The sequence below is a fragment of the Leuciscus leuciscus genome (assembly GCF_965113295.1).
Source record: "Leuciscus leuciscus genome assembly, chromosome: 2".
Taxonomy (NCBI): domain Eukaryota; kingdom Metazoa; phylum Chordata; class Actinopteri; order Cypriniformes; family Leuciscidae; genus Leuciscus; species Leuciscus leuciscus.
In genome coordinates this window covers 12,076,162-12,082,235 of record NC_138726.1, presented here as the reverse complement: position 1 = coordinate 12,082,235, position 6,074 = coordinate 12,076,162, and the positions used below count along the sequence as shown (strand labels likewise).

The following is a 6,074-nucleotide window of genomic DNA, read 5'->3' as shown; positions in this document are numbered from 1 at the left end:
GGTAACCTATAGTCTTATTATTTTTATTTCATAAATTAATCAGATGATTTAGATTAATTCACAAATAACACACACGTTAATGCAGTGGACAAAAAATAAACGGGTGCACAGATAGTAAGCTTTCACATTGCCTTTTAAGTCTAGTAATTTACATAATCATATAGCAGACGCTTTTGTACAAATCAGCTTTAGAAAGTGAGGAAAACAACGAAACTGTTCATCGTAATAAAGAGAAAATAATACACAGAAACAAAGTTTCAACAGTTTTTAGAAAAACACACGCATAGTGTGAGCAATGGTCTTATTAAGTGTTTACGCGTTTGTCACAGAAACGATAAATAATTAATCAATCATGACAAATATTAGAGAAATACAATATTATGTATGCCAACATATTGCGCATCAAAACAAACTTGTCTTTTTATCACAGTTGAACTCGCACTAACATTAACAGGCTTTATAGCGCATCATGTTCTGTCCACTATATCCAGCGAGGGATTAGATCTAGAGCTCTAGCTCCTCCCATTTTACGCTGCAGCGAATCCCCACTCACTAAACATAGCGAGGTGGAGCTGGAGCTCCAGAAAAGGGGGAGCTCGAGCTCTAGCTCCTCCCATTTGGCTCTGCATCGAGCACCATCTCGTTAATATGGGCAAAACATGCTAATGGGCGGTATGCACTGGCGAGCATGACGTATTTCCGGTTAAGTCTCAGGATGGTTGTAAACATCCGGTTATTGTCGAGTGAAGTGCTACCATTGAATGCTTGTCGTCAAAACACCAAAAAACTGTTCATTTTCGTCGTTGTTGTGTTGTTTATGTTAATGTTTTTACTTGTACTTCGTCTTGACTGATAACGCGATGACATGTAAACGTTCGAAATTGTCCTTTCAAAGGCGGGAAGACAGCTCTTCTAGCCACCACTGCTGTGTTCCGCAATGCACAGTGTCTGCAACATGCAATTCTTCAGTTCGTTTTTTCACTTTTCCCAAAGACATTGAATTACATAAACAGTGGGTGATTAAAATCCGACGAGAAAAGTTTCTTACAACAAACACACGAGTCTGCAGCCGACACTTTCAAAGTGAAGACGTGATAGAGCCTCCGACTCCAGCTGGGCGCAGACGTCTAAAGAAGGGAGCTGTTCCAGTGCTTTTTCAATGGAACAATTTCAGTCTGCCAGCCCCACGGCCCGGAGTTTGGGAAAGGACCGAGCGTCCCAATACAGAAACCACGCACGATCCATCTGTGGAATTGGACTATCCTCCTGACCATGACTACTGCGACAGTAGTGAACCTGCTGCGCTGGATATGTCTCTTAACCGCATTGAAGAACTTGATGAAGAGATAGCAAGACTCCGAAGCCTAGTAGAGGAGATATCTATCAGCAACAAGTTCTGCTTGGAGCGGTTTGCTGGATCAGATGATGACATAAGGTTCTTCACAAGGTAAATTAAAATGTCCACTGTGTTTAATATAGGCCTAGACGTTTTAGAGCTTTCAACATTGATTAGTATTATTAAGCCTATCTGTTTAAATGTTGCATGTTTGATGTGTGTTGTTGTAAGCTACTGGAAACCTTGAATTTCCCTCGTGATGAGAAATGTATCTATCTAAAACTATCTAGATCTATCTACTAGTGCATTGTATTTTACAAATACTGAGAAGAGCAGTAAGCAAAAGGACTGACGTGTGTGGTCCAGTTTCTGTTTTCCTAAATGTTCCAGGATGTTTACAGTAACTGTCAATACGGATGCTAACATGCTTGCAATTTAATGTTGTGTAGGGGCACTTAAAGGGATAATTCACTTTGAAATAAATTTTTGGTATGTTTTAGCTTACCTCAAGGGCATCCAAGATGTAGGTGTCTTTTTTTTCCGCAGAAGTTTCAATTTTGATATTTTTAGGTCAAACCGTTCTTGTCTGTCAGTCATATAATGCAGGTCTATGGTCACCACCTCAAAGAGCATGCACAGAGTCCAAATTAAAACAATTCCCCGTCGTCCAAATTAAACAATTCCCCATCGTAAGTACACATTGATGGCCTAAGACACGAAACGAGCGGTTTGTGTGAGAAAACGAACAGTATTTATATCGTTTTTACCTCTTGTACACAGCCACGTCCAAGTGATCTGAGGGCGCGGGCGGGTATACACTGTTAGACTTTTCAAGGGTTTTTTACAGTAACTTACTGGCAACACTGTTGCCAGTAAGTTACTGTAATTAAGAGTTACAGTACCAAACCGTATTTCAGTTTTGTGTAATACAGTGCATTACTGTAAAAACGAAGCTAATCAGTACAGTGCATTACTGTAAAAACTAAGCTAATCAGTACACTACTGTAATTATTTTTATTTGTACTAAATATAAATTAGATTTGATAATTTTGATATATGATTAATTTTATTTTTATCCTACATAAGTACTACTTTCATACAAACCAATTAGACAAAGTTATCACAAAATACCATTTTTTTATTTAAAACATTTCATATATATCACAAAATAAACATGCCAATGCTGGAAATGATGTGTGAAATTTTTACACATTAATGGGTAAGTTTAGAGACAACATTTTTTGTGTTAATTTTAACTCATTCATTGTGTTAATGATTTTAACAAAGTAAATATGTCAGAGAGGTTAGCACAAAGATGTGTAAACGTGTTAAATTAACACATTATGTGCTGTCCTTCACTGCAAACATTTTTGAAAACATACATAAAATCATAAACAAAACATTAGCATTTGACTAAATGAATGTAGAGTCATTGGTTGTTTAGCTTATACAAGTATTATAATGAAATATCAACCATTACATTCATAAAACTGCAGAATATAAATACATTAAGCATTCAAAAAGGAAATGTCCAAAACAGGACAAAACACAGTTCTTTTCACAATACAAGATACATAACCCCACCTTAAAAATAATTTCACTTATTTCCAAAAATGTGTTGGATTCATGTACACTGGTGGCCAAAAGAAGTATTTAAGTGGCGTAATGTTTTTGAAAGAAGTCTCTTTGATGCTCAAGAAACATTTATTATTATTATCAATGTCTGACTGTCTACTCCATCTTTTCTACAGCATAGGAGTAAAAGTCATCATCAAAATAATCTTTAAAAAGCCAACACAATGTTTTTGTCCACCTTTGTGAATAAATGAACTTCTCCAAAGATTGGTTCCTGTTCAGAACTTGATTGACAACATCAGAGTGTTCCCTGGTCTGCATGCGTGCCCACAAACACAAATGTACTCAGTCCTTCAGAGGAGATCCCGGTTCCAAAACTATATGAGAGAGAGAGAGAGAGAGAGAATATTAGTGTCACATTATTTTTAACCTCCTTTTTTGTTAATTTTTATTATTATTTTCACAAAAACTTAATATATATTTGTAAACAGCTTTTGTCAATAAATAGCATACAAAAGAACTAAATTAAATTATGCCAGATTAAATTTTAATACTTACAAATCCTAAATTCTGTCCAAAAATGCTGAGATGCATAGAAAGAAGTTGAACGACTGAAATAGATGATTTTAGCCCATTTCAGCTTGTCTGCAGTGAAGGAGTACCTGTTTGAGACAAATACACAGTAAGATACATGCAAGAAATCACTGTGTGATGATCGTTCTCCTTCCTACAGTAGTTAACCCACCTGTGCGCTGATATTAGGACCTTCCTAGTCAGGTGGAACTGCAATGGTAGAGTCACTGGCTAATAAAATATAAAAATAATGCAAAAATATAAACTTAAGTTGTTTAGAATGCTAGATTTGGTCTGAATGAATTAGTGAGAGTTTTACTGCAGTGCTTACCTGGATACATTTAATCTGGTGAGACTGAACAAAGACAATGGTCCATCTTCTGATTGGTTCATTTGCTGTGTAATAAAGTTAGACATAATGCAAAGGTCACTTATTTGATATAAAGTTAGCCAATTTTATAGAGATTTTATAAGATATTGTTAGCTACCTAGTCTGCACCAGTGGCTCAAAAGCAATTTTCACATAGTGTATGCTAATCATTTCAGCAAACTTATCTCAAAATATATCACAAATGGGCTGGCCTACCTCTGGAATCTTGCTAAGTCACTGGCGCGAATTGGCGCTTTGTTGCAGTTGCCTTTAAACACAAAAATGGAAGTAAATATTAAATTCCATAAAAAAAAAAAAAAACTATAATATGGTATAGTTTGCAAACTAATGCTAAAACTATAAAGGTTCTCATCAGTAGGCCAACATTAGGATATAAACAGAATTTCACATTAGTTTATTCACATTTATTGTTAATGTAAACGCGTTGCTCGTTGGCATATTTTAACTCGACAATTCAATAATCTAACAAAGTGTGTAAAATGAAACGTTAGCTCAGTTTACCATGGTAAAGTTCGTTACCGCCATGTTGACGACGAGTAACGTTAGGCTAACGTTAACGTTATTACATACGTTAAACTGGGCACAATCCTGTCAACATACACAGAATGTTTTTTGTTTTTTTACCTTGCTTGCTGATCTCTCTCTCGGTGAAGTGAATTCCGTCTCTTCCCCGGGCCAGACACGAACGTCGCGATCCAACAAAAGACAGACCCCATTACCTACACTGGATGTCTGTCTGACGCGACACGACAAATCCCAGACAGTGTAGTGATGCGCCGCGGCCGTTATATTTCAGACGTAGTCCGATACGAGTCCAAGCGCTCGCACTAGTTCTTACAAGGGATAAACAGGTTTGCATTTAAAGGTCCGCTCGCTTCAATGTGTCCAATATAGACAGCCTCTGGCTATTATAGCGTTGTAGACACGTGGTGTAAGGCAAAAATTAGGAAATAAAAAGCACGGTGGAATGGTGCCAGCCAGAGAGGCAGTTACGTCAAATACAGTAGTATACAGCAAATTTAAAAAATACAGTAAGTCTCTGTATGTGGTGTTAGACGTCACAGAAAATTCCCATGATGCAATTGGAATCACAGTTATTTACTGTAAAGAGAAATAGCAGTATAATACTGGGGGATTTAAAGTAAATAACTGTAGAAATTACAGAAAAGTCTAACAGTGTAGATATATATACTAGATGTCGCCTTGGCTATGGCAGTTCATTGGAACGAAACCGTAGCCAAGGCGACATCTAGTGTATATATCTATACCCGCCCGCGCCCTCAGATGACTTGGACGCCTACAAAAAAGACACCTACATCTTGGATGCCCTTGAGGTAAGCTAAAACATACCAAAAATTAATTTCAAAGTGAACTATCCCTTTAATGTAATGTAATGAAATGTAACACCTATGTCCCACAGGTTTGCAAGTCACGCCCACCTGATGGCCTTTTGGAAGCAGATAGAACCAGCCACCTGCAAGATGGTACGGGTGACAAGAGCACGAAGTGTAGCGAAGAATGATGAGGTCCCTCACACTGGCAGTGCAACGGTGAATATATGTTACAGTTGTTCTTACAAAGCAAGATATATTGCATAATCTTATCAAATCCTTACATCAAATTTTTTCTCTTTTCAGATTCTTCAACCCATTGACGAATTTTTTCTTTTTATGAATTACTTGTCATTGGGTCTGATGCAGAAGGATCTTGCCCACAGATTCAAAATCCACCAGTCAACTGTAAGCCGCATCATAAATACATGGGCTAACTTCCTGTATACTGTACTAGGGGCTGTGGGTATTGGCTGGATGAGGAGACTGTAAAATCTCACATGCCAGAGGTTTTTCAGGGTTACTCTGACACACAAATTATTTTGGATTGTACTGAAATACGTTGCCAAACACCAAGTTCTCTTCTCCTCCAGAGTGAGGTGTTCTCCAACTATAAATCACACTGTACATTTAAAGGATTAATTGGGATGGCCCCTCATGGCACAGTAACCTTTGTATCGTCTCTCTATGAAGGTTCCATCAGCGATAAAGAGATTCTGAAGCAGTCTGGCATTGTTCCTCTCTTAAACCCATCTATGGCCATAATGGTTGACAAGGGTTTCCTCGTAGAAGACTGTGTGCCCTGCAAAGTCCACATACCTACCTTTCTGTGTAATAGAGCACAACTCTCTGAGCCAGAGGTCAGGAA

At 37.6% G+C, this 6,074-nt stretch overlaps 1 long non-coding RNA gene across 1 annotated transcript; it reads left to right on the top strand.

The window, feature by feature from the left end:
- The first annotated feature begins 761 nt into the window (after nucleotides 1-761).
- LOC309486392 lies at nucleotides 762-6,074 on the top strand. The gene is made up of 3 exons (XR_014201506.1): nucleotides 762-1,447; nucleotides 5,296-5,425; nucleotides 5,513-6,074. It is a non-coding gene; the product is annotated as an uncharacterized lncRNA (long non-coding RNA).